This window comes from Pogona vitticeps, chromosome 4 (genome assembly GCF_051106095.1).
Source record: "Pogona vitticeps strain Pit_001003342236 chromosome 4, PviZW2.1, whole genome shotgun sequence".
Lineage (NCBI taxonomy): Eukaryota > Metazoa > Chordata > Lepidosauria > Squamata > Agamidae > Pogona > Pogona vitticeps.
The window spans coordinates 19162926-19181858 of record NC_135786.1 but is presented as its reverse complement, the minus strand read 5'-3'; the positions used below and the strand labels follow the sequence as shown (position 1 = coordinate 19181858).

Below are 18933 nucleotides of genomic sequence, written 5' to 3'. Positions count from 1 at the left end.
ATTGAATTCGCCCTTTCCCATCCATTTTAGTTCACTGGCGCCAACAATGTCAGTGTTTATTCTTGCCATCTCCTGTTTGACCACATCCGTCTTACCAAGGTTCATAGATCTTACATCCCAGGTTCCTATGCAGTATTTTTCTTTGCAGCATCGGACTTTCCTTTCACTTCCAGGCGCGTCCGCAGCTGAGTGTCCTTTCGGCTTGGGCCCAACCACTTCATTAGCTCTGGAGCTAATTGTACTTGTCCTCCACTCTTCCCCAGTAGCATGTTGGACGCCTTTTGACCTGAGGGTCCCATCTTCCAGCATCATATCTTTTAGTGTTTTGTTTTTGTCCATGGAGTTTTCTTGGCAAAGATACTGGAGTAGCTTTCCGGTTCTTGCTCCAAATGGATCGCATTTAGTCAGAACTCTCCACTATGACCTGTCTGTCTTGGGTGTCCCTGCACGGCATAGCCCATAGTTTCTCTGAATTACTCAAGCCCCTTCGCCACGACAAGGCAGCAATCCATAAAGGGGGGCTGTATGTTAGAAGACTATAATTAAAAGTGGGGATTGATTCCAAAAAGGGTGAAGAGATGTGTCTTGCAAAAATAAATGGTGTACATCTACGCTACTTCTCCTAGGGCACAGGTTCCCAACTTGGGAATCACGATCCCCAAGAGAGCACAAAATGCTTTCGGGGTGTGTGTGCCACAGATATTTTTAGTTGCAATTTGTTTTAGTTGCAATTTAATTTTCAGCCTGAAAACATGTAGAGTCAAAGGCTGGTAGAGACAAGGGAGTGCATGAAAAGCCAGGGCCCTCCCATAAGCTTACAACGTCTGTGTGGACCTTCACCAAACATACAAAGGTTTGAGTGAGCTGGATGAAGAAATTGGGCTTGAAGCTTACCTTTGCTCCCCATGTCACAACCGTCATTGGAGCCCCACATGCTTTCAGACTGAATAATGACTCCTGTATTGTGTTCCTCTCAAATTCTGTACACATAAGATTCAGTTCTCTTAATGTTTCCTGGAGGATTCACCTTTGAGACCCTCTGACATAATCTTTCAGGGTTCCCTGGGAATCTATTCCAGTTTACGGTATCTATATACCATGGAATCCAGAACTGAAAAACAAGATTCCAGATGTAATCTTACCAAGTTCATTATAGCTCATTGCATGTTTGTTTAGCATCCAGATTGTTATCAGGATCCTAATTTGCTAATGTAAACGCCCTTTATTTCATTGCCGATTTAGTACATGACAACTTCAGGAGTAAAAAGTTTTCTGAAATGCATGCTTCAAATATTTCTTCCTTTGTTTATTCATCTGACAAGTATTCTCTGGGCTATATATAAATGTAACAACAACAAAATGGATGAAATCCCATTGCTTAGCATAAGTTGCGCTAGAGTAGGCCCAGTGAATTAGTGGGGATTTGGTGAGTCAACTTCTCCATAGATTTCACTTATTCAAATGGGCTTACACTAGTTGTGATTTACCTTAGTGTACTAAGTCACCACTAGAGCAGGCCCATTTGAATTACGGTGCCGAGCAACCAGATTTTGGCCATCGATTAGTAAAACAATGAATTGTGCAATCAAAGTAAATATGTTGACCAATATATTGTTTTTTAAAAAAATGTTAGAATCTATGGATCTAGAAATAAAATTTAAATAGTGAAAAGAAAAATGATAAAAACCAAGGAGCAAACGCCTACTCTAATATCTGAATATTACTAGTGCCACCTTGTGAATCTGGCATTGGGAGACATTTCATAGAGCGGAAACTACTCTTAAGAAGTATTTTTCATTTGTAGATACCCATTGCTGTACAGTGAGCTCCCTGGTGGGCTTTTGCATCTAGAGAAGAGCTTCTGAATGACCTTAAGAATCCAGGAAGGGAAATTAAAACCTCTGTTTATGGTGTGAGGGCCAATCACATTAAGTGCAAACTGGTGGCACCATTGTATAAACCAGTGGTTCTCAATTTTGGATAACACAGTTCTTGGACTGTGATTCCCAGAAGCCTTCACCACCGGCTGTGCTGTGCTGGGCTTCTGGAAGTTGTAGTCCAAGAATACTTGGTTTACCCAAAGTTGGGGACCCCGGTATAAACTATGAAAGTCACAGAAGCATTGGCTGAATCCTTCTGTGCATCTCACTTTTTTGCTATTTGCTAACATTATAGGGCAAAAACTAAAGAGGGCTGCAGTTGCACATTTCATCTAAAACTTAAATGCAGCAAATAGTTCGATGTAGCTCTTGTTTAAAGTACCAGCTGCCATTGGGAACTAATTTTATTTATCATCTTCTGCATCAGACAGACAAAAAAGTCCAACGAAAGTCTGAATAGTCAAAGCTATGGTTTTTCCTGTAGTGACGTATGGAAGTGAGAGCTGGACCATAAAGAAAGCTGACTGTCAAAGAATGGATGCTTTTGAACTATGGTGCTGGAGGAGGATCTTGAGAGTCCCCTGGACTGCAAGGAGAACAAACCTATCAATTCTAAAGGAAATCAACCCTGAGTGCTCATTGGAAGGACAGATCCTGAAGCTGAGGCTCCAATACTTTGGCCATCTCATGAGAAGAGAAGAATCCTTGGAAAAGACCTTGATGTTAGGAATGTGTGAAGGCAAGAGGAGAAGGGGATGACAGAGGACAAGATGGTTGGACAGTGTCATCGAAGCAACCAATATGAATTTGACACAACTCTGGAAGGCAGTAGAAGATAGGAGGGTCTGGTGTGCTCTGGTCCATGGGGTCACGAAGAGTGGGACACGACTGAATGACTAAACAACGACGACGCATCAGACAGCCATGTTTATCGTCAAGTAGTTTGTGAAGGAACAACAACAAAAATCAGGGGGGAAAAGTTATGTCCATTCGTATATATCCCCTGAGTGAACTTTCCACTGCACTTTTCCAGGCTGTATACAGTTTACCCACTTGCTGATTTCCATTCCAATGCATAATCATTTGCTGATCTATCTGCTTAGCATCACATGGAAATGAGGGAATAACCCGTGAATAGCCAATGTATATCATCTTGATTTACTGTGTAACATTTAAATGTTTTGAGGTCGGACCTCTATGAGGGAATAATTCACAGCTGGATATATGGCTCTTTCAGAATATACATTTATTGCCAACAAGTACCTCACAGATTGTTTTTTGCACACTTGCTCTTTATTGCTTATGTGAGATGCTGTAGCAGGGTAGTTCACATAAACATTTATATAGGTTTCTAAAAACAGTTGTTACCGAGAAAATAAGCATCTCCGTACCCTTCAAAAAGCATTTAGAACAAATTCAGAACAAAAGATTTGACAGGATGCTCTCCCTGTAATTGACGTGTGGGTGTGTTTTTTCCAGGTTACTCACTGGAAGAAGAAAACACTTGAGATGTGTTCCCACAAGTCTTTAAATCGGTGGTAACCTGAACAATTATTAGGCACCAAAGGGTTTTAAAGGAAAGGGGGCTGGTCTCCCAAGCGAGAGCAGAAGTTTCAAATCTGTTCAGACAAAACAATTTCTCCCCCATCTCCATCTGATGAGAGAAACAGAGTGTGGTCAGAGCTCTAGTATTTTTGTACAGTGAGATGTGTTTAAATCTGTTGTTTTGATTGTCCTTAGATGTGCCTAGCACTATACCTTTATTTGGCTGTACGAATCTTTGTTAACAATAAATTGTACAATCTCCCTCTTTATTGACAAAAAGGAATCTGGATACCATTGTTAATACCTTGGTTACGTAGAATGTATTGTGTATGCTTCTGCACATATTATATGTGCTTTTAAAAATAAAACCGTTGCCAGGAGGTGCAACTACTGGATAATTGCTATTTATATTTTTTTTAAAGAAAAATTTGGATGAATGTATGTTGTGAGCACTCTAAATAATGTTTTAGGAAACGGACAGTACATATGCCCATGTGCTGTGGGATAGCTCAGTGGTTTAGCATGCAGAGCCAGCGGTTGGGGGGTTCAATTCTCCAGTGTGCCTCCTGTTGTAGAGCCAGCCTTGCATAGAAGGAGGGAATGGTAAACCACTTCTGATTGTAAGAAAACCTTGGAAAGGTTCAACCTAAGTCATAATTAACTTGGCAATACATCATTATCATCACCACCACCATCATTTGCTGTAGAAGAGAAGCACCAGGGCTTTGTGGAGCCAGCAGCCAAATCTTCTGCACACGGGAATGGTGCCAACAGATGAGAGCGCTTGGAAGGACTGTGTCCTCCGTTTTCTAGTATCTCCCAAAGACCACCTCTCGTAGCCCATTCATAACTTTTAATTGTTTTCTTCTTTAGCCTCACAAAGTTTAACAAAGTATTTATTTGCTTGTTTGTTTGGCTTTTATACCACCCATCTAGACGAATCTACTTTGGGCGGTTTACAGTCCAAAAAAAAAAAAGCAATAAAATTAAAATCATCAATAAAAAGACTTTAAAAAAGCCAAAGGAAAACCAGAGGAAAAATTAACTAGTGGCAGAGGGGAAGGCCTGCCTGAAGAGCCAGGTCTTCAGTTTACTCTTAAAAATTCCTAGCGAGGGAGCCAGGCAGATCTCAGAGGGGAAGGTGTTTCAAAGGCGAGGGGCCTGGTTTCTAGTTTTCTTCCTTCCAGGCCTCTCTCAGAGTTAAGCCCCCTCAGCCGCCCGGTCTGGCTAGAACAAGTTATATGGGTAGAACTAGGTGGAAGAAGGTGCTCTGACAGGTATCGAGGTTCTAAACCAGTGGTGTCAAACTTTGGCCCTCCAGATGTTCTTGGCCTTCAACTCCCAGAAATCCTGTCCAGCAGAGGTGGTGGTGAAGGCTTCTGGGAGTTGAAGTCCAAGAACATCTGGAGGGCCACAGTTCGACACCACTGTTCTAAACCATTTAGGGCTTTATATGTAATCATTAGAACCTTGAAATCGATGCAGAGTCTAATGGTTAACTAGTGTAAGGCAGCCAGAGTGGGGGAAATATGATGATATTTTTTCACCCCAGTTAGTAATCTCGCCGCTGTGTTCTGGACCATTTGAAGTTTCTGCACCAATCTCAAGGGAAGCCTTTTGGATTATGGCCAAAGGCTAAATACTAGGGTATACTTCCCCAGTCTGATGGCTCCCAGGTTACAACAACAATCATCACAGCTAGCATAAATGAATGGCCACACTGCTTGGTGTTGTCGTTCAGTACTTTAGATTCAGGCATCCTTCAGTCTCGAAAGACTGTGGTAACGTGCTCTGTATGGAGGACTTGGAACAGCATCTAGTGTGACTGAGAAGGCCAATTCGAGAGTGACCATCCCTTCCACACTGAAGACAAATACAATCTGTCCCCTGTCCGGCTCCCTGATTTTGCTGGTTTCGGGACTGCCTCTTTGCCTCGGCCTGCTGGACAAGGGTCTCTTCAAATTGGGAGAGGCCGTGATGCACCCCCTCCCTCCAGGCTGAACACTCAGATGTCAGTGTTTCTCATCTGTTGAGGTCCATTCCTAAGGCCTTCAGATCCCACTTGCAGATGTCCTTATATCGCAGCTGTGGTCTCCCTCTGGGGCAATTTCTCTGTACTAATTCTCCATACAGGAGATCTTTTGGAATCCGACCATCAGCCATTCTCACATACACATTCAGTCTTAATCATACGTCTCAAATCCTGTTGCTTCATGCAGTAAATAGCAAGTAGAGTTAGGCCCATGGAACCAATGGAGTTTATGGAAGAGTTCACCCACCAAATCCTCATGAATTGAATGAACCTATTGTAGTTATGACTTCCTACACTGGACCACAGGATTTCAGGCATGATGTTCAGCACATCATAGGAGCAACAGATTGCAGAGGGCTGATATAAATCCAAAGAGAGAGGTTTCTGGCAGATTCATTGTGTCCTAGTAGCTTTTGTAGACAAGCACTTCTTTCCCAGTGGTTCCCAAACGTTTTTGACTTGTGGCTCTCTTGACTTACTGGTCACTGGCCTCAGCTCCCCCAATACAATACTTTTTGTGAGAAGGGAGAGGGAAGAAGACCAGCTTGAGTAGTAATTCCGAGGATTCTGCAGTGCCCCTAGCTGGGTTTGGTGGTGCCCCAGGGTGCCACAACATGTAATTTGAGAACCACTGTTATTTCTTCAAAGTCACTGTAAAAAAAAAATGAAACTACACAATGGCAGGAGGCCAGACATGTGTATTTGATATGAATGCATTGCCCTCTATGCAAAGAAAGCTTGAAAAAGCATCACACAAAAAATGTGGAAAGGTGCAAACGATCACACTGCTGTATGTTGCTGTTTATTTGAATGTGTTATTTAGGGTGGCACTCTTGCTTTTCAAATAATAATAATAATTCCATGTTTAAAACAAAAACAAACATGCAGTAGAACCTAGAAATAAATCCTTCCAACACATCACAGAAACATATTTTGCAACGGCGCAGGATATATCGTTCTTTTAGATTAAGTATGTGCTATTTTGCTCACACGTTAATAAATTTTTCTCATTTGTGAGAGTCACTGAATAGAGCAAGAGAATTGTTTTACCCAGTAGGTGGTGGAGCCATAATGAAGCATTGTGATTAAGTAGCGTTGGAACCTCTTATCTTCCTCACTGAGTAGGAGGTACCATTAGTAGTAAAAGTAATTACCTGTGTAGAACATGCTGATTGCATCAAGTGTATCTGCTATATGATACTATGGGGGACGTCAAAAACTTTATGAGCTTTAAGGGAGCTCCATTTACCAACAGCCTCAAATCTTAATCAACTGCACATTTTTTTAATGTTGCAAGGATGCCTCCGTTAAAGGCAACTTCTTGAAAAAAGCTTCCTCCTCTCATCAAAATGTGTGTGTCATAATTGATCCTCTTGAAATAAATGGACCGTCGGAGGCACTGATTAAATTGCTTGCAAGTTTCTAGGTGCAAAACTCACTTCTGAAGTTTGCCTAAAGGCACTCATACGCTTTCTGATGAAACCAAGCCTCACCACTCTTGTCAAAGCAAAATAAACATCTCAGGAAAACAAAAGTAAGTGATATAATCTTGGAGGAATGAGCAGCAGGAGACTCTTCCCTCGCCCTGTTCAGAATGGTCTAGCTCAATGTTGCCTTATAGTTCGGTATAAACTCTACAATAATTTAGATCAAGTTCGCCACTTCCTTTTGAACTTAAAATTGAAACTGGTTATACATCAGGGCGGGACCTGCAAGTTGCCCAGCCGTCCTATCCATGCTTTTCTCCTTAAATTTGCCATGTGGATATTAAAGCAGTGGCTACGGGAAGTGTGGATGCCCAGTATGGTGCAGTGGGTAGAGAGGTAGATCAGGACTCAGGAGACCTGGGTTTGAATCCCCACTCAGCCATGGAAATGTGCTGGGGGAGTGGAACTGGTAAAACCACTCCTTAAATATCTTGCTTATCTTGAAAGCCATATGAGGGCCACGCTACAATAGGACCCCATATCTGTGGGATCAATATCCATGGTTTTACTTACCTGCAGCTTGCCACAGCCCTATATACGACACACAGTGGTGCCCCCTTATGGCCTTTTCTTTCCCCTTGTGGCCTTTGGCCTGGCCCCTTGCATGTTATATATAGGGTTCCCTTGTATCTGTAGTTTCAGGCATCCATGGTAGATCATGAATTCGAACCACCACCACCCCCAGATACGGAGGTTCCACTCTAAGTCAATTCGGACTTCATGGCACATAACAACAAATAGGAAATGTAGTTTATTTGCATTTCTGTTTTCAATAGGAACGCTGGGTCCTTCCCTAAGAATGAATGCTCAGTAGTGGGCTGTCCTGTCCCAGAACATTTTGCAAAAAATGATTCTTTCCTAGAGATTTTCTTTCATGAAGAATTCACTTCTGTTCCACAAAACCTAGGAGCAGAGAATGAAGCAGCAACTCTATCCTGGGTATTGTGTGAATGACATCAACTTTTAAGTATTTATTTATTTATTTGTTTGTTTGTTTGTTTATTTATTTATACCCCGCCTATCTAGTCATTTTGACCACTCCAGGTGGCTGTATTTTTCCATGTATAAGATGACACTTTTGTCTAAAATATTTAGATTAAAAATTGAGGGTCGTCTTATACATGAAAATAAGGAGAGGGGGAGGGATCAAAGCACTTTGATCCCTACTTTCCGCCTCCTTTTTCTTTCCAAGAAAGTAGAGGGGGAAGGCAGGGATCAAAGCTCTTTGATTCTTGCTTTCCCTCTCCACTTTCTTGTGAAGAAATTGTTTTCCCCCTCCACTTTCTTCAGAAGAAAGTGGAGGGGGAAAGCAGGAATCATCAAAGCGCTTTGATCCCTGTCTCCCCCCTTCTCTTTCTTGTGAAGAAAGAAATTTTGGGTTAGAAAAGTGGGGGTCTTATACACGGAAAATACAGCTTATACACAGAAAATACATCTTATACACGGAAAAATATGTCTTATACATGGAAACATTCCAAGGGAAAAGCTTGTACAAAGGGACCTTTATTCTACTCACTACAGACTAGACCATGCATTAGAAACAGTAAGATTTTCCCCCTTTCCAGATGACAATCACGGATAGTTCCATAGGTTCTTTCAACTATTTTTGGCAATGTATTAGGACATATTGATTTGATAATGAGTGGCATATGCACAAATGAATGCAACAAACTGTCAGGGAATTGATTGCCCAGTTCTCTACCATTGTCTGTTCTAGCCAAACAAAAGCTTGTCACTGCAATGGTAAACCTCTCATCAACTCTGCTGAATTAACAGGCTTGCTAAATTGTGCCATTCATATAATCATGCCATTTTTTAAAATACGGAGAATTAATCTTTGCTTATCAAGCAAAACTTTTAGCGTTGGTTTGAAACAAGGGAGTTTTTTTTAAAAAAAAAACTTTTATCATCCTTTCCACCCAAGTGTCAGTGAAGTAAGTTTGGTGAGTCATATGTCAAATCATCTGTGTGTGCACGTGTGCTGTAAAAAGTGCAGTGTGGCAGCTTATGTGAGATTTATGTCAAATTTAAATATTGTGATGCATGTATCCTAGACCAAATCAAGATTGAACTATCTTTGGAGGGAAAACGTTGAAAGTAAGTCTGCCCTACTTTGGGCACATCATGAGATGGCAGGATTCACTGAGGAAAGAAAACAATATTGCTGGGAAAGGTGGAAGGCAGCAGGAAAAGAGGAAAACCAAATATGAGGTGGATTGACTCCCTAAAGGAAACGTCCCACAGGCTCTTGAGTTTCTAAGAAGCAGGGCTGTTGTGGACAGGATATTTTAGAGACTGCTCTTTCGTTCTCTTTTTTTCATCATATAACAAACAGACAACAGTCAAAATTAGAAATGGGGGTATTCGTATACAAATATCCCCCCCAATCTATCGCGTGTCTGTGTTTAGTCGTTTAGTCGTGTCCGACTCTTCGTGACCCCATGGACCAGAGCACGCCAGGCCCTCCTGTCTTCTACTGCCTCCCGGAGTTGTGTCAGGTTCATGTTGGTTGCTTCGCAGACACTGTCCAGCCATCTCATCCTCGGTCGTCCCCTTTTCCTCTTGCTGTCACACCTTCCTAACATCAGGGTTTTTTCCAAGGAGTCTTTTCTTCTCATGAGATGGCCAAAGTACTGGAGCCTCAGCTACAGGATCTGTCCTTCCAGTGAGCACTCAGGGTTGATTTCCTTTAGAACTGATAGGTTTGTTCTCCTTGCAGTCCAGGGGATTCTCAAGAGTCTCCTCCAGCACCACAATTCAAAGGCATCAATTCTTCGGCGGTCTGCTTTCTTTATGGTCCAGCTCTCACTTCCATACATCACGGCAGGAAAAACCATAGCTTTGACTATTCGGACTTTTGTTAGCAAGGTGATGTCTCTGCTTTTCAGGATGCTATCAAGATTTGTCATTGCTTTCCTCCCAAGAAGAAGGCGTCTTTTAATTTCAGGGCTGAGGTCTCCATCTGCAGTGATCATGGAGCCCAGGAAGATAAAATTTGACACTGCCTCCATATCTTCCCCAACACATATGAAAAAAAGTCCCAGGTGGCTCACCACACGTCCAACATGAGTTGCCAGCCCCCAATGCCATTTTTGCCAATTTTACACGTGTAAGATGCCATCTATAAAACATATTTAAAACATTTTCTCTCATGTTTACTAGTTTAATCCATCTAATAGTTATAATCCCACATTCGAGTGCAATCATCTATGTCTGTACTATAACCAACATTTTGTGCCCATTTAATCAACGGGCACAGAGATCGCTCTTTCATTGGGCTGCCGTATGGTGACTTGATGGCATATAACAACGTCAACAACATATATTCTTTTGGAACAAAATTAGCTATACAAAAAAGCAATTCAGAATTCCTGAAGGATGGAGAAAGGTGGTCCAGTTTGCACACACAAAAGCAACCAAGTAGTAGATATGATATACACTACACTGCCATTGTTCCATAGCCATGCAAAAATCTAACATTTTGATCTTGATAAAACCAAGGACAACATTCCCATTTTTGTTTCAAGAAAATGAACCCAAGCATCTGTCTAAATCTTGGTCCATGTCCACTCGCATTCTTAATATACTCAGAAGTATATTTCCAAGTTAAAATAGAGGAAATTAGTTGTTTTCATCCTTGTGGGCTTGTTTATTTTATATAAAAATATATAATTTAAAGAAACGTTTCTGGAAGGGGAAATGAAATAAATGAATGCTTAAAAGCCCTTCCTAGAATGTCACGTCAAATATTATTCTTGATAAAACTGAACCACAGACAGCACTAAAGAACAAAAATGAGAAAAGAAACAGACCTTAGACCTTGGACTCTAAAGAAATTTCAAAAGGACAAGTCTTAATTTGAGATGAAATAAAAGACTGAGCACCTGCTGTTCATTAGCAGAGGGGGGAAAATCATTCTCTTGATAGCTTGGGCAGAAACTGTTCCTGTGACGTGAAATTAAATTACCTGAACAGCATTTGGAAATAAAAGAAATAGAGCCCTGATTGGTGAAAACATTTCAGATTTTTGAATTCTTTCGAAGTCTAGAAAGGGAAACAATAGATCTCAACTGCCACAGCAGCTGGCTTGTAGTTAAAACTTTGCTTTGGTATTCCTTCAAAGTAGTTATTGTGTTTGATTCGCCAGAGTCTACGGCTGGTCTTGCAAACCTGCCCAGAAAGAATTGGGACTTTTTTTAAATCTTAGGAAGCAGAGGAAGTGTGTGTATGCATGCATGTGTGCGTGTGCGTGCATGCATGCATGTATGTGTGCATGTGTGTGTGTTTATACATTTCTGTTAAACCTAGACACTTGGCATGTTTATCCAATTACTATTGAGAATGCTTAATGGCAAAAGCCTAGTACTATTGATCCAAAAGGATTGTACGTTTTCTTTCATCTTTTGATTCACAATAAATTTTTTGTGGTCACGATGAACATGGAAGCAGCAGTTAGGGAAACATGTGAAGACAGTAATTTCTGGTTTCCATGTAGAATTCTGTGAATGAAGCCAGACAGTTTTTTCCAATCAAAAAGTTATTAGTAATCACCCTGCGTTAAAGATAACAGTACTGTTTTCACTTACTGTGCATGCGTAAACTGTGTCGTTGATGCATGAATGTTAGGTTGCCAAGTCACTGAGCTCATCAGACCCAGTCTACTGAGTGGAACTGCTTCGTATATGTATTCATATAAGCTTCCCACCGCTCTTCTGTTTAGCGTGCATGTGCTGACTGCAAGAAAGTCAACCTGCCTAGCCACTGAACTCATCACCCCCAGGGGACCACATGAGATCCTTTGTGTATGTGGCTGATACACTTGTAAAGTCTCCCACAGGTTCTTCTGTTTGATTCCTCTGGTACCTATGTTCAGCCATGAAAGTGACTGATAGGCTTTGGTCTCCCAATTGAGTCAATCTTTCAATTGAGTTGCTCCACTTTGTTGTTGCTAGGGTAGCTTGGGTAGGAAGAAAGCCATGTATGTCTCCTTGAGCTCATTGGAGTAAATACTTGTTTAAACTATGTAGCCACAACGTGAACATCAAGGTGCCTCTTCATTGAGCCCATAAGCCCCAAAACATCATGAGAAAGCAAAGCAAAAACAAAGCGTGCTGCTTATGTACTGCCCCATAGCACTTAAAGCACTCTCTAGGTGGTTTACAAGTTAATTATGCGGGCTACACATTTCCAACCCCATGCTACCCCCCAGCGAGCTGGGTACTCGTTTCACCAACCTTGGAAGGATAGAAGGCTGAGTCAACCTTGAGTCATCTACCTGGGATTGAACCCCAGGTCGTGAGCACAGTTTTGGCTTAGGTCCAGCCGTTTAACCGCTGCGCCAAAGGGTTTCCCAAGAAACATCTACCTTTTGAAGGAAGCCTCCATTAAAAGGAGGACTGCTCCATGAGGCTCTTAAGAAAATGAATCATGTGTCCATTTGGACCACCCACAAAAGCTTCTCACGGTCCCTTCTTCATAGTGTGCATGATTAAATTGGGCAGCCTACACATGAACATTGTTGTGCCAGCTCATGGGGCCCATCACGCAGAGAGCATAATTGGAAACTGCATTATGTACGAGTCTCATTCCTTTGTAAATTCTTCCCACTAGCTCCTCCAACCTGAAGGAGGCAGTGGGACTTGATGGCAGAGCAATATGTCCCCACATCCACTTCACTGACCCTTGGATTACCAGAGCCTGCACTTTATCGCTTGGTAACAGTGTTTTTGAACTCGAATTGTGGCACCATCTACCTTTCCAGCAGTTAAATCAGCCCCAGGAGGAATGATTCTTAGCTGTCATTCAGCTTGGCTGACCCTCTTTTTCCCTCCTCCCTCCTGCAGCATAGTGATTTCCCTCCTACAAATGTTGGATTGTATGAGTATTTTCCCTCGAGGATAATGGCAACTGTCCGAGGATTGATTTTAGACAACATTTTGTGCTTTTCACTCAGGTGACTTCCCTCCATTCATTTTCCTGGGGAAAAAATGACATTGTTGTTGCATAAGTCATGGTGACAGCATCCGGCCTGTCCTTTTCTTTGTTCTGCTAAATTTTATTAGGAATACTTATAACAATAATGCATAGTAGAGCAAATGGTTTTGATCCATCTGAACAGCCCTTAGGCCAAACATTATGTTCTTATGCCAATTACCAATTAGTTTTGATTCCAGAGAGAAAAATAGACATGAAGGAAACTGAAAGGAAATTGGAATAGTAAAATATGAATATCGTTTTACTTTCTTCTTTTTTGTAAATAAATGGACAAGTTTCTAGAGCTCATGACTATATAGTATATCTTTATATGTCAGAGGCGCTGATGGCGAAGAAGAGAATGGTTACTAGATTGTTGTCCTAGTAACTCAAAGGACAACATTTATCATTCCATTTTCCGTTGATCTGAGCTTTGTGTTCACTTACATAATCTGAATTATTTATTCAGGCATTTGACAATTTGCCAGCACTCCATATTTAAAGCAAACATATATATAGATCACTGATCTCTTTAGGTCCCCTCTGTCTGCTCTGATGAGCATCTAACCTGTCCACAGGTATGTTCCCATACCTGATCCTTGAGAACTTTTTAATTTGAGGTTCTAGGGATTGGATATGGAAGCTTCTGGATGCAGAGCATTTTCTGTTCCGTTAAATTATGTCCTGATACTCCATTGCCTGTCATGTCATTATCAGTGCATATCTATGTATCTATGAGATCAAACCTACACCATGGTGTAGGGCAGTCATTTAATGATAGAGCACATATCTTTTATACAGAGGTCCCCAGTTTCAATCCAGGGTGCCTCTAAGTAGAACTGAGAAATGCTCTTGTTTCAAAACCCTGGAGCGCTACCTCCAGTCAGTGTAGCTAACAGTAGCCTAAAGCAGTGGTTCTCAACCTTTGATCCCCAGATGTTCTTGGACTAAGACTCCCAGAAGCCTTCATTGCCAGCTATACCGGCCAGGATTTCTGGTAGTTGCAGTCCAAGAACATCTGGGAACCCAAGGTAGAGAACCACAGGGCAAGATAGATCAATGGTCTGACAGCTTCCAATGTTCCTAAGTAAGCAGTGTAAACAAGAGCCCTATTCAGCTACTCTATCTGAAACCATGCAGAGCTCAAGGTGTTGTGAGGATGGCCACATGCTTGCAATATGCAAATATTTGGATGATCAGTATTCATGCCGATCTTTGTGTATTCAGAGCAATGGTCTACATAGGCACCGTAAGCATGTTCAGCTGAGTGTGTTCCTGAATGGAAACCCTGATAAGAAAGATGTAGGACACAGAAGAAGCTTCAACTGAACTTGCTTACAACATCCTTTATTCTGAACATGTGATGGTTTGCATCACTGCCAGTTTGGATAGGGATGTAGAAGATGGAGTTTAACTGTGTCGTCCTGTCTCAGTCATCTTTTGATCCCAAAACACCTGAAGAGGGCTAAGGACTGAACTGCTGGATAGTTCAGTGGTTCGGGTATTTGGCTGTGGAACCAGAGGTTGGGAGTTCAATTCCCCGCTGTGCCTCCTTGACCAGGGGCTGGACCTGATGCTCCATAAGGTTCCTTCCAGTTCTGCAGTTCTAAGATAATGTTTGTTTGTTTGTTTCTTTGTTTGTTTAATGCCACTTCTAACAAAAAGAAAACCATTGTCGTCTTTTTGTCACCATTAGTCTCCCCTCCTGCTTCCCCCAAAGCTCTTTGAAATGTAAAAACAGGACAATGCGGTAGCAAGCCACTGATAGTTATCCTTTTTATAAACATGGAACTAATTTTTCTGGATAGTCGAGTCTCTTTTGAGTTTTTGGAAGTGCCTCTGCATATTAAATCATTAAACAATGTACGTTGCTAGAGCTTTTGTCTCCAGACACCATTGTTTAAAAAACAAACAAAAAACAAGCTATGACCTAAGGGACAAGAGAGAGAATGAGAGAGTGGAGGAGGAGGACCGAGAGAAAGCACATGTAAATAATATTCCCAGTATGGTATTCCCTAGTACAAGTGTGAAATCGTGCTGGCTCTTTCCTGCTAATTTCTGAAGGGCTCGCAGAATGCTACATGTTATTATTTTTAAAGTCCCAAAATGCAACAGCTCATAGGAAGACATAAGGGCTTCAGGGAGGGCAGACACACCTGTGTTTAAAAGCATGCCCATAAAGTCTCGGTTTCCTTTGTCCCTGACGTTACTCTAAAGCGAAAAGGTATTCATGGGGAATGGAGGAACAAAAACAAATGTAATGCGTTGCAAAGCCAGTGTTTTGATTTACGGTGTCCTTGGACAGCTGTAAAAATCCTTCTCTGGAGCATTTGATTAACGTTCAGGCTTAGCATGTTTTAACTGCAAAAACAGGCTTCGATAATGAACTTGGATCCAATCCAGCTTTTATCCCTGAATCCTGACAAACAACTCTAGTCCCAGAAGTAGAAAACTAGTGACCTACCTATGAGGAGCTCAAATCCCCTAACGTTCAGTTACATATGTGAGGAGAATAACAAGGCATAGTTTAAGGACTGACTATATTCTCCCCCCCCCCGGTAAACTAGAAATCTGCTGAGTCATGACAATGAATATCTGATTTACTGTGACATCAAGTATTGGAGCACTTTGGGGTGTGAAAGAAAGAATCAAAGTTGAAATACTCCCATTGTGTCTCCATTTATTCACTTTGGCCAGAAGGGTCAGTTCATTCCTTTTAACCCCAAGCCCAAAGATGCAGTCACCTTCTCCTAGAATGTTAAGATCTTTGATTCTTGTTGTTCTCCTGAATAGACACCATTTTTGCACGCATACACACACACACACACACACACACACACACACATTTTTCTCTTTCCTGTGAATTGCTGCAAGACTGTGGACTGTGTATAATTTCATAAGTGCTTTTTGCACATTGCTGTAAAATGTACTGTCCTGCAAAATGGAATAACGGCTACCGTACTTTGCTGCATGAACAACATTGAATGATACATTTTAAAGGCATTATTAGATTAATAATAATTAATAGTATATTGATAATATCAATAGTGGTGTTAATATTAATTGTTTGTGTGTGTGCGTGTGTGTGTGCGTGTGTGTGTGTGTGGTTTCACAAAGGGAAAAATACATTGCTTTTGCACAGAAACCTCAGTTTTACACAATTTGTATTTTGTGTAAACCATGGCCAAAACCAAACCAACCCAAAACATATGGAGTCTCCTTCTTGAGCCTCTCTAGGAGACTTCCACATACAGTGGTGCCTCGCTTAACGATTTTAATTGGTTCCAAAAAACCATCGCTATGTGAAAACATCGTTAAGCGAAACACCATTTCCCATAGAGATGCATTGAAAACCAGATAATCCGTTCCAATTGGAACGGATTACCATCCTTAAGCGAAAATCCCCATAGGAAAAAACGTTAAGCGAAACCCATTGAAATGCATTGAAGCCTATTTCAATGGGGGAACAAAATTCACAAAAAATTCAGAAAGACTCAGAACAAAGACAAATTAAGTTAACGAAGGTTTTATTAGGTGCACTAACGATTCCAAGCATTTTAAATATTTTTTAAACATTTTAGAATATTTTAAAAATAGCAAAAACAGGGCTGTAAAAAAAACGTTAAGCGAAACAAGGGGAGCTAAAACTGTCATCGTTAAGTGAAGCATGGTCCCGAAATCATTAAGCGAAAATCGCCCATAGGGAAAATCGTTAAGTGAAGCACAAGATCACTCTGAAAAAGCCATCGTTAAGTGAATTTTTCGTTGTACGAAGCAATCATTAAGCGAGGCACCACTGTACTCAAGATGCACCGTCATAATGCTGAGACGAGATTCATGGAAAATATTTCTAAAATTCTTCAGCACAGGTTAAATCAAGGCATTCTAGAGCATTCGTACACCTTTGTTGTGGATACTGTAATCTCCCTGCCAATATAGGGGGAGTGGAGTGATCCATGTTACAGAGGGTGTCGGTGCTCCAACAGGCAATGAAGTGGGGAATGCACAGTACTGTACTGAGGACGTAGTTTACAGTGCAATCCTGCATGTATCTACTCAGCTCTAATCCCCACTGAATTTCATAGGAATTACACCGAGGTAAACGTCTACAGAATTATAGCCTCAATTTCTCAAGAAACACTTCAGTGCCTCTCATATCATGCCTGGTGGGAATTGCTGCTTCTCGATGTGGTGATTATTCAGTCTAATACATCTTGATATTTGGGAATGGGAAGTGACCACATCAGAGAGATTTCTTGAAAGCCCGCTTTTTTGCTTTTGCTAATATGAAATTTCATGACTGTACATATAACTGTTGGCAGAGGGACTTTATGAAGAGGAAGCTTTTAGTTGCGAAGGTAAACAGAAGAGTATAGACAAACACATTGTTTGCCTACATTTTTCCTTTATTGCAGGAAGGATATTATATAGTGCTTTTCATTCCTTTTATTGTATTGTAGAGTGGAATTTTCCTACTAAGGTTGCTATTGTGAGCTCAGACGTGCATCTTTTTCATTCATTGACTCCCGGGTGTACATATTACATGTATGTCTTATGTTTGCGTATAAAAATGTAAGTTGCATATCCCCTCATCTATTCACATGTGACATAATTTGCAAAAATGTCTAATGTGTAAATTGTACGCCCAGTTATGGATGGTGTGTTTGACACAGTTATGATTGCATGGATGAAACAATTTTCCATGCTTAGAACATGATTAAATTGTTATGTTGCTCCATAATTTTAATAACGATACATTCAACCCTTTGCCATGCCTTTGTTAATGTATTTTGTTTTAGTTACTTTTATATTTTGTTTTAAGTTGTTATTATTTCTGTTTTATTGCTTTGTATTACTGCATTTGTAAACCGCCCAGAGTGGCCTTGGTAGCCAGATGGGTGGTATAAAAATAAAATCAAATAAATAAATAAATATTTTTAATGTAGCTTTTTCCCTTTAGAGTCGTGGAACTGTAGAGTTGGAAGGGACACCAAGGATCCACATAATTCTACATAATTCTTACTTTTCCGGGAATTAGTTGCTGTTTGTCTAGAGAAAAGAAGGGAAGGCACTGAGAAAAAACATGAAAACCAAGAGTGAATATTATTTTTCAAGAGTGCCTATTATTCCACAGCACCCAACACATTTTTTAAAAAGTCATTGTTCCCTTTGTCAAGTCAACTATAAATAGATATAAATATGCAATGTTTTGATATGGACAGCTACTGAAAATTGTTTCTGCACTTTTCCTCTCCAGTTCCATGAACAATTTGCTATAGATATCCATGTTAACATTTCTGTATCCATTTCTACATGTAGTCACCACTGCCAAAAGAATTATGTTGGGCATGGTTGAATAATAAATACAGTCACTTTGAGAAATACATTTTGCTCTTTTGCTGTTTGTTAATACAAAAACAAGCAAATTTAGGATTATAAGAGTGCGGCCAAAACTTTGAAAATTCCTGTCAAAAGTCCTCCGAAAATGCCTTAAAGTGCCCTGTGTCTTGTTGAGCTTCATCCTTCATCCACTGCTGCTTTTCTGCATGGAGATCAGAGCTGGCTCAAGCAGCAACATCTCAGATGACTGTCAGGACCCCCTGCTTATCAGACGCTCAGGGGATATGTACTTAAAGGTAATGGTTGTTGTCGGTTTTTCGGGCTCAATTATGTGTAAAGGTAACTTTACACATAATTAGAGAAAGTTTCTTAATAGCAAATGAGGTTTTTCTATTCCCACCTTTGAAAGATACTACACCCTCAATACCTAAACAAATAAAAAACTTTCATTTCAGGTAACTTGCTTTTAAGTCCTTACTTCCAAGTTGGATATACACTGCCTTTTTTTTAAGACATAAGACATAAGAAATTTATTTGTCATTGCGCTCACAAGTGGGTGCAACGAAATGAGGTGCTCTTCCCCAAGGTAAAACTGGACAACACTACAAAAAAAAAAAGTTAAAATATACACAACTTTCACCATCCAAATATAGATACCCCGTTTTCTCTCAGCAAT

The 18933-nt window shown here is 40.7% G+C and overlaps 1 protein-coding gene and 1 long non-coding RNA gene across 6 annotated transcripts in view; one reads left to right on the top strand and one right to left on the bottom strand.

Moving 5' to 3' along the window:
- The window catches only part of TSHZ2 (teashirt zinc finger homeobox 2), a 424686-nt gene that overhangs the window by 94803 nt on the left and 310950 nt on the right, over positions 1-18933 (top strand). The window lies entirely within an intron of this gene.
- LOC144588775 (uncharacterized) lies at positions 2650-18734 on the bottom strand. The gene is made up of 2 exons (XR_013544470.1): positions 4864-18734; positions 2650-4713 (listed from the first exon to the last, which is right to left on the bottom strand). It is a non-coding gene; the product is annotated as an uncharacterized LOC144588775 (long non-coding RNA).